This window comes from Sorex araneus, chromosome 8 (genome assembly GCF_027595985.1).
Source record: "Sorex araneus isolate mSorAra2 chromosome 8, mSorAra2.pri, whole genome shotgun sequence".
Taxonomy (NCBI): domain Eukaryota; kingdom Metazoa; phylum Chordata; class Mammalia; order Eulipotyphla; family Soricidae; genus Sorex; species Sorex araneus.
Genome location: NC_073309.1, coordinates 39,932,534 through 39,940,444, shown reverse-complemented (window position 1 = coordinate 39,940,444; position 7,911 = coordinate 39,932,534).

Genomic DNA, 7,911 nt, shown 5'->3' with positions numbered 1-7,911 from the left:
TTGAGTGGGTTTCGTGAGCGGTCCTGACCTGAGAACAAAACTGGTAAGGTTAGAAAGAAGGAGGCTCGGGGCCGGAGCGATAGCACAGCGGGTAGGGCGTTTGCCTTGCACGCAGCCGACCCGGGTTCGATCCCCGGCATCCCATATGGTCCCCTGAGCACCGCCAGGAGTAATTCCTGAGTGCAAAGCCAGGAGTAACCCCTGTGCATCGCTGGGTGTGACCCAAAAAGCAAAAAAAAAAAAAAAAAGAAAGAAAGAAAGAAAGAAGGAGGCTCAAGATAACATTTGCTGATCAAGAGCATATTTATTATCAGTCATGCTGGTTTTATACCTTTCTTAGCAGGGGGTTGGTACATGAGTTGTCAATCATCAGGGAAGTGTCTTCTCAGACCAAATAAGGAAAAGTTTGGGGTGTTCTTTGGTGGGCTACAATATTCTCTAAGAGTCGGTTGAGAAATAGTGGGGAGGGGGAAGGAGCAGTCACGTAGACAAGGGTTTATCTGGCAGGAACATCTGTCAGGCAGAACGTACAAGGTTTCGTAAGCTAAGGTATGGCTTTCACTGTCAAGGAAGGTATTCTTCTCTACGGGCCCTTAGGGTCTCGGGGTTAACTGCCCTGGGCTACTTTTACTTCTTGAGTTTAGCTATTTCCTTTGTCGCATGGCACCTGTGCCTCAGGTTATACAAATTCTGGTAATAGAATTTTCCGGTTTGTACAGAATAAAGGTTGAGGGGCTCCCTTTTGTTCAGGGTCCTAAACAGTCCCCAATACTAGTGGGCTTGGGGAACCATACGTGGTGCCAGGGAATCGAACCTGAGTCAGCCAAGTGCAAGACAAATGCCTTCCCTGCTATGCTATTGCTCTAGCCCCACAAATTTTCAACAAACAGTGCTGGGATACCCGGACAGACACATGCAGAAGTAGGACCCTTATCTCCTAACATGAGCAAAATGAATGAAAAATGGATCACAGGAACCGGGGCAATAGTACAGTGGGGAGGGTGTTTGCCTTGCACACAGTCAACTGGGTTTGATCCCTGACATCCCATATGGTCCCCCAAGCACTGCCAGGAGTAATTCCTGCATGCAGATCCAGGAGTAATCCCTGAGCATCACCGGGTGTGACCCAAAAAGAAGCCAAAAAAAATGTAAGATCTAAAACTCAAGAGAAAAAGCTTCATGGCCTTGGATGTAACCATTAATTTTGAACTCTGACGGAATGATGCTGTTTCTTCCACTTAACAACACCAGGGACACTTCCACCACCAAAAGTTTGGACTCTCCACATTGAGCAATTCTCTAGGTCTCTGCAGACATAACTGGGAGGTCCTGCAATTTAATTCAGATCTGACACTACTACTTGAAGTTAGTATAATTACTCAGATTAATTTTGCAAGACTGCTTCCCACTGAGGGTGTCAGTTTCAAGTTTGGGGTACCCAGGATACCCAACTTCTATCTGACTTGGCAACAAACTGGAAGTTCTGATAACCCCCACTCTTGAGTTCAGTAATTTGCTAGGGTGGCTGAAAGAACTCAAGAAAACACTTAATGTTCTGGTTATTACTGGTTTGATAAAAAGTATATTATTAATTATTTGTACATGAGCATCCAGATGAAGGGATACCTAGAGTGAGATCTGGGAAGGTCTGAGCATATAAACTTTCCCCAAGGAGATGTTTTCACCAGTCTGGAAGTACTCCAAAGACTGTTGCTGAGGGTTCTTATGGAGACTCCATTAGGTAGGCATAACTAATTAAATCACTGACCATTGGCGATGAATTCAATATCTAGAAGTGGGCTAGGAGGGAAATGAAACTTCACGAGTGGCCCTGTGGGCACCAGCCCCATTCTGAAGCTCTCTGGAATGGGGTCCACCGGAGTCACCTCATTAATATAATCTCATCTCTCATTTAACCCCTCAGGAAAAGCCAAGAGTTTTAGAAATTCTGTGCCAGGAACTGGGATAAAGGCCTAATAGATATTTCCTATTCTATCAAAACACACAGGCACCAAAACACATAACAAAGGAAAAAAACAGATGAATAAGAGGACTTCCTCAGACTGAAACACTTTTGTGATTGTGTCCATCAAGACAGTACAGCCGGTAAGGCACTTGCCTTGCATGCGGCAGACCCAGGTTCTTTCCTCAGCACTCCATATGGTCCCCTGCATCCCATCAGGAGTGATCCCTTAGCACAGAGCCAGGAAAAAGCCCTGAGCATTGCCAGGGATGGCCCAAAGTCAAACAAAAAATAATGACAGATTGGAAGAAAATATTCATACATCATGTGTCTGATAAAGGGTCTTGTATCTAGAATTATCTAGAATATAAGAAGGGGGCTGGAGTGATAGCACAGCGGGTAGGGCGTTTACCTTGCACGCGGCCGACCCGGGTTCAAATCCCAGCATCCCATATGGTCCCCTGAGCACCGCCAGGGGTAATTCCTGAGTGCATGAGCCAGGAATGACCCCTGTGCATTGCCGGGTGTGACCCAAAAAGCAAAAAAAAAAAAAAAAAAAAGAATATAAGAAGGGACCAAAAAAAAGTGAAAAGAAAGGACTCATGTATCAATAATAAAGACAACCTGTATGGGGGTCTTGAATCTAATGGGGAGGGGGGGTTCCCCATTCTAACAGAAGTTCTCAGACACCAGCAGAGAAGATGCAACAATGAGAAACCAGTGGTTGACTGTGGTCTACTAGATGAATTGGCAGATAAGGAACAACGGGTGCGGGCTACCTGATGCTGCTGCTTTAACTGCCACACAGCAAATAAGCCACAGAAAACAGCTCTGGCCATTGACCCTACACAGGCAAAACAGAGGGAGAAACCGTGAAATGGACTTTGACCTCCTCTGTCCAACCCAGTCCAGAGCCACCTCATTGGGTACTTCACGTTCTGTTTAACCTCCCGGAAACAGAGGCTGGAGCGCTCTCCTGAGAAGCAAACACAACTCACCCAAGCAGGCGTTCTCAACACCCCCAAGAAAAGCACCGTCCAGACTCCTAGAGGAAAGCAGATTCCTTCCAGTGACAGTGATTTGGCCTTACTTCTTTCCAGAATGAGAATCTCGTCAGCAACACACTCAAAGCCTGGCTGCATTATCAGGTCCATTCCATTAGCTCTTGGCAAGAAATCTTCGCCCTGATGTAAGGGCAGAGGAGGAGGCTTCACTTAGACACCAGACAACAGAAAGAGACACCCCGCACCAGAAAGGGAAGGCAAAGCTGGTGAACAAATCTTTTGGATGCATTTGGAGGTTCTTTGGGAGAGATTTCTGGGTGCCTTTTCCAAGACTGGGCCCCAGTGTCTCTGTCCCCTGAAAGTCTCAAAAGAAATTCAAGAATTCTTGGGGCTGGAGTGATAGCACAGCGGGTAGGGTGTTTGCCTTGCACGCGGCAGACCCGGGTTCGATCCCCGGCATCCCATATGGTCCCCCAAGCACTGCCAGGAGTAAATCCTGAGTGCAAAGCCAGGAGTAACCCCTGAGCATTGTTGGGTGTGACCCAAAAAGCAAAAAAAAAAAAAAAGAAATTCAAGAATTCTTCAAAAAAAGAAGGAAAGAAAGACAGGAAGGAAGGAAGGGAGGGAGGGAGGGAGGGAGGGAGGGAGGGAGGGAGGGAGGGAGGAAGAGAGGGAGGGAGGAAGGAAGGAAAGAAAGAATTTCTCAATAAGAAACAATTCTTAACTTTTCCTTTCATATTTGAATTAAAAGGGCTTGAGTCAAGTCCTCTTGACTTGGGAGAAGCTCAGGATCCTTTTCATCATACCGGCAAATTCTCTGAGCTAATATTTTTATGATGATATTCAGGATATCACGGCCCACATCTCACAGTTCCTTTCGTAGATAAACGTAGTCCATCAGAACCACATGTCTTTGGGAAAGATTCCCCAAAAGTCTCACCTAAGGGTGAGTTATCCCCCCCTTCCCCGAATGTGGCATAAAGGCAGGGGCTTCTGCAGCCATATTGTAATCTTGAGGATTAGAGTTATGTGCTAAGAATGGCAGAGTAGTAAGTCTGCCAGTGGGAATTTGATCCCTTCTAACACCAAGGAACCCTTTCTCCAGCCTGAGACTGCACAATATTGAGAGAGAGAGATAAAGTACGTGTTGAAACTCCACTGTTGTTTCTGGCTTATGTCTTCTAGAGTTAAATTCTGTTTCTGCCTCCAGAATTCTTGCTACGTGAGATAATAAACATCCTTTGTGCAAACGGCACCGCTGTCCACCAATATCCAGCTCCCTCCTAACAACAGGATCGTTTCCTGTTCTTTGACCTCAAGTGTGATTTGCTTTGGCAATGACATGTGAGCAGAAGTAATGTATATATGCCTGTTGCTAGCCCAGCCACGAAAGCCAGCACGTACTGTGCCTGCTCTCTTCTGCCAGTGATAATCACAAGTGCTTCTGGCCCCATCTTCTCCCTCAGCTCAGATTGTACCATAGTCCCGGCTGACCCACACTGGACATGCCATGTGACCGTCGTTGTAAATCACAGAGTTGAGATTGCTCCTGACTACCAATTTCAAACCAAGAAGAGGACTGTCTTGCTCTGAGGGATTGGAGGCTAAGAAGCTCTTTGGCTTGGCTAAGACATTGCCAATGGAGACTGGGAGATAGTACAACAGGTAGGGCACTTGCCTTGTAGGTGCCTCACCCAGGCTCAATCCCACATACAGTTCCCTGAACTCAGAGGCAGAGGTAAGCTTCTAAGCATCTTTGGTGTGGTTCAAAAACAAAAATAAAAGACTTTGCAATGACTCCTAGCACATGGTTGAAAGGAAGATCACTCCTCCTCCCCCTCTTCCCCCTCCTCCTCCTCCTTTTCCTCTTCCTTTTTCTCCCCCTCCTCCTCCACCTCCTCTTCCTCTTCCTCCCCCTCTTCATCCTCCTCCTTCTCTTCCTCCTCCTCCTCTTCCTCTTCTCTTCTCTTCTTCTTCCTCCACTTTCTCCTCCTCCTCCTCCTCCTCCTCCTCCTCCTCCTCCTCCTCCTCCTCCTCCTCCTCCTCCTCCTCCTCCTCCTCCTTCTCCTCCTGTGTTCCTCCTTTCACAGTTCTGACAGCAGATGTGGGTTCCCCCCCCCAGGATATCGGCAAGGCCTCCTACAATCCAACCCATTGATGGCACTGACCTGACCAGCGTGAGCTGAGACTCTGGTTTCTGCGAGCTCTTTCCCCAAACCTGTCCCCTAATGCAAATGCCCATTGCATGGAGTAGATGCCCAGCTCCATTCCCCTGACTTCCCCTGCTTTGAATTCACTGATTTGCTGAGCGCAGCTCACATCTCTGCCCCTTCCAGAACAGAAGTGACCAAGGATACAGATGAGCAGTCAGGTGCGGGGGCAGGGTTTGGCCAGAGGTTGATCTGCTCTACCTTGGCAGGGGCTGGAAGCTGAGGTGCCTCGTGGTGGTCAGTCGGGCCTTTGTGGCTGATCCCTAATAAGCCCCGACTCCCTGGGTTTCAGAGGCGCCTCCTGATCCCCAGCACTCTGTGTGTGTTGCCTCTCCCTGCTGCCAGAAGTTGACACACAGTCAGGGGCTAGAGTGATCGTACGACGGGTAGGGCACTTGCCTTGCATGCAGCCAATCTGAATTCCATCCCGGCACCCCATATGGTCCCCAAGCCCTGTCAGGAGGGATCCCTGAGCACAGAGTCAGGAGTAAGCTCTGAGCACAGCTGGGTGTGGCAAAAAATATACATAAGGAACATTGTCACTGTCCTTGACTCCATTGGAGAAGACCCCAAACACGGCAGCGTCACGTATTTCTTTCCTTGGTGAATTATCTGGTTCCTTCACTCTAATAAACCATGACCGTGCGTTTAGCAGCTATCAGTGACCTGGGGGCTGTTTAGTGAGTATTGAACCTGGGGGTGAGGAACCCCACTCTTGTAGCGGGGGTGAGATGTGCCCTTGGCTTTCCCTGCCCTGCTGTGTCTCTGGGCAGTCAGGCGAACGTCACACCCTGACGCTATTATGTGTCGGACACTTGGACTCATCTCCCAGAGCGGACTCTGGCCTCTGGCTCCGAGCCCTGGGTCAACAACTCAAATTAGCCTCCAGAACACAATATGCCTTTTCCTCTGTTGTCTTTAGACTTATCTTTATGTCTCTTTCCTATTTATACCAAGCAGCACTGGCTTGCCATATGCTGTTGTGCTTTTCAAAATAAATCTATTTACGGGCTGTAGAGACAGTAACGGGGCTTAAGGCATATGCCTCATCCGAGCAGACCCTGATCCGATCCTCAGTACCCCCAGGGTCTCCAAGCACCGATGAGTGTGGCTCCAGAGGGCCCTGAGCACTGCCTGTGTGGCCTAGGTGACCCCTGGGTTCCACAGGCCCTGAGCCGCTCCGCATCCCTGGGGCCTTCGTGTAAAACTGCTGGCCCACTTGGCCAAAAATAGCCAGGAGGTAACCCCATGCTCTCTGACCACTGCTTAGAGACCCCTTCTGACAAAAAAAAAAAAAAAAAAAAAAAAAAACTATGTACATAGTTACTAAGTAGATATAATTTTAAAAGCTGGATACAAGAACATAAAATTCTAGACTTTACCACTGTGTGGATTGGAACTGAGGCAAAGCCAAAGAGAACAATCTGGAAGGATGGGTCTCGTACAGAGTATAAAGCAAGGGAACAAAAATGGCTGAGGCTAACAAACATTTGCGGAGGGGACAGTGGGTGAGAAGGGACCCTGCACAGTGGCGGAAGGACGCTGACACCCTGCCGGTGGGTGTGGCGCGGGAACACGGGATGCCCGAAATGTTACATTAACAGCATTGTAAAACACTGTACCTAAACAAATAAAGGAGTTGATCTCTTATAAAAGCAAAATAACGGAGTTGGAACAAAAATGTGACCAGGCCTCGGAAGAGCACATGTCTTAGTTAGCAACTGGGTTATTGTGATACTTTCATTTCTGCTTTATTACTTAGGGTTGGAATCATTTATGCCACCCACAGTTCCTTGAACCGCTTTGTAACCTGTGAATGGGCTGAGAGGCTGGGGGTTTGTGAAACTGTCATGCGTTATGCAACCACTTGGGAACAAGACTTTGTCCTTTGTTTAGGCAAAATGACCCTCCACCCTGGACTGAAGCCCTGTCCTGAGCCCTGCTGGTGGGGCCTGCTCAGGCCTGATCTGCCAGTGGGCAGGGGGAGAAGGGGGCCCAGAGCCTACAGGAAGTGTCCCCTGAGGCCCATGGCCCTTCTAGACCATGATCTGGGCACTTGGGTACCTAGAATTCCTGAGTCCACTGAGGGCCCACGTGGTTTTGGTGGGTGCACCTTAAGCCACGGGTATCCCCAAGATGGTTGTTTGTGGCACCTACAGGGTGTGGCTGGTGCTTGGCTATGTAGGTGCTCCTCCCCCCTCATGTATGTGTGGTCCCTGGCAATGCTGGGGAACCTAGAATGGGAAGGAAAGGGGGGAATATGGGTCAGGGAACACTATTTGCACTTGCCCGGTTCCCAAAGCCACCTCCAAGTTAGGCGAGCTGACGGGGCCCCTCTGTCCCCAACAAGGCTGGCTCCTCTACAACTGCCCCAGGGCTAGCCCAGGCCCTCTCAGGGCCCTCCCCAGACCCTCCCACCCAGCCCAGAGGGCCTCGTTCACAGGTATCCCCACCTGGGTTCTATTTTTTAAATTTTTTGGGTCATACCCGGCGATGCTCAGGGGTTACTCCTGGCTCTGCACTCAGGAATCACTCCTGGCGGTGCTCAGGGGACCATAGGGGATGCTGGGGATCGAACCCAGGTTGGCTGCATGCAAGACAAACACCCTCTCCAATGTGCTATTGCACCAGCACCCCCCCCCACACACACACACACACCTGGGTTCTTGAGTGTGTGACTTCCTCCCTTTATTCCTTGGGGTCCCTCTCTCCAGATCCTGCCACTTCCTTCTGT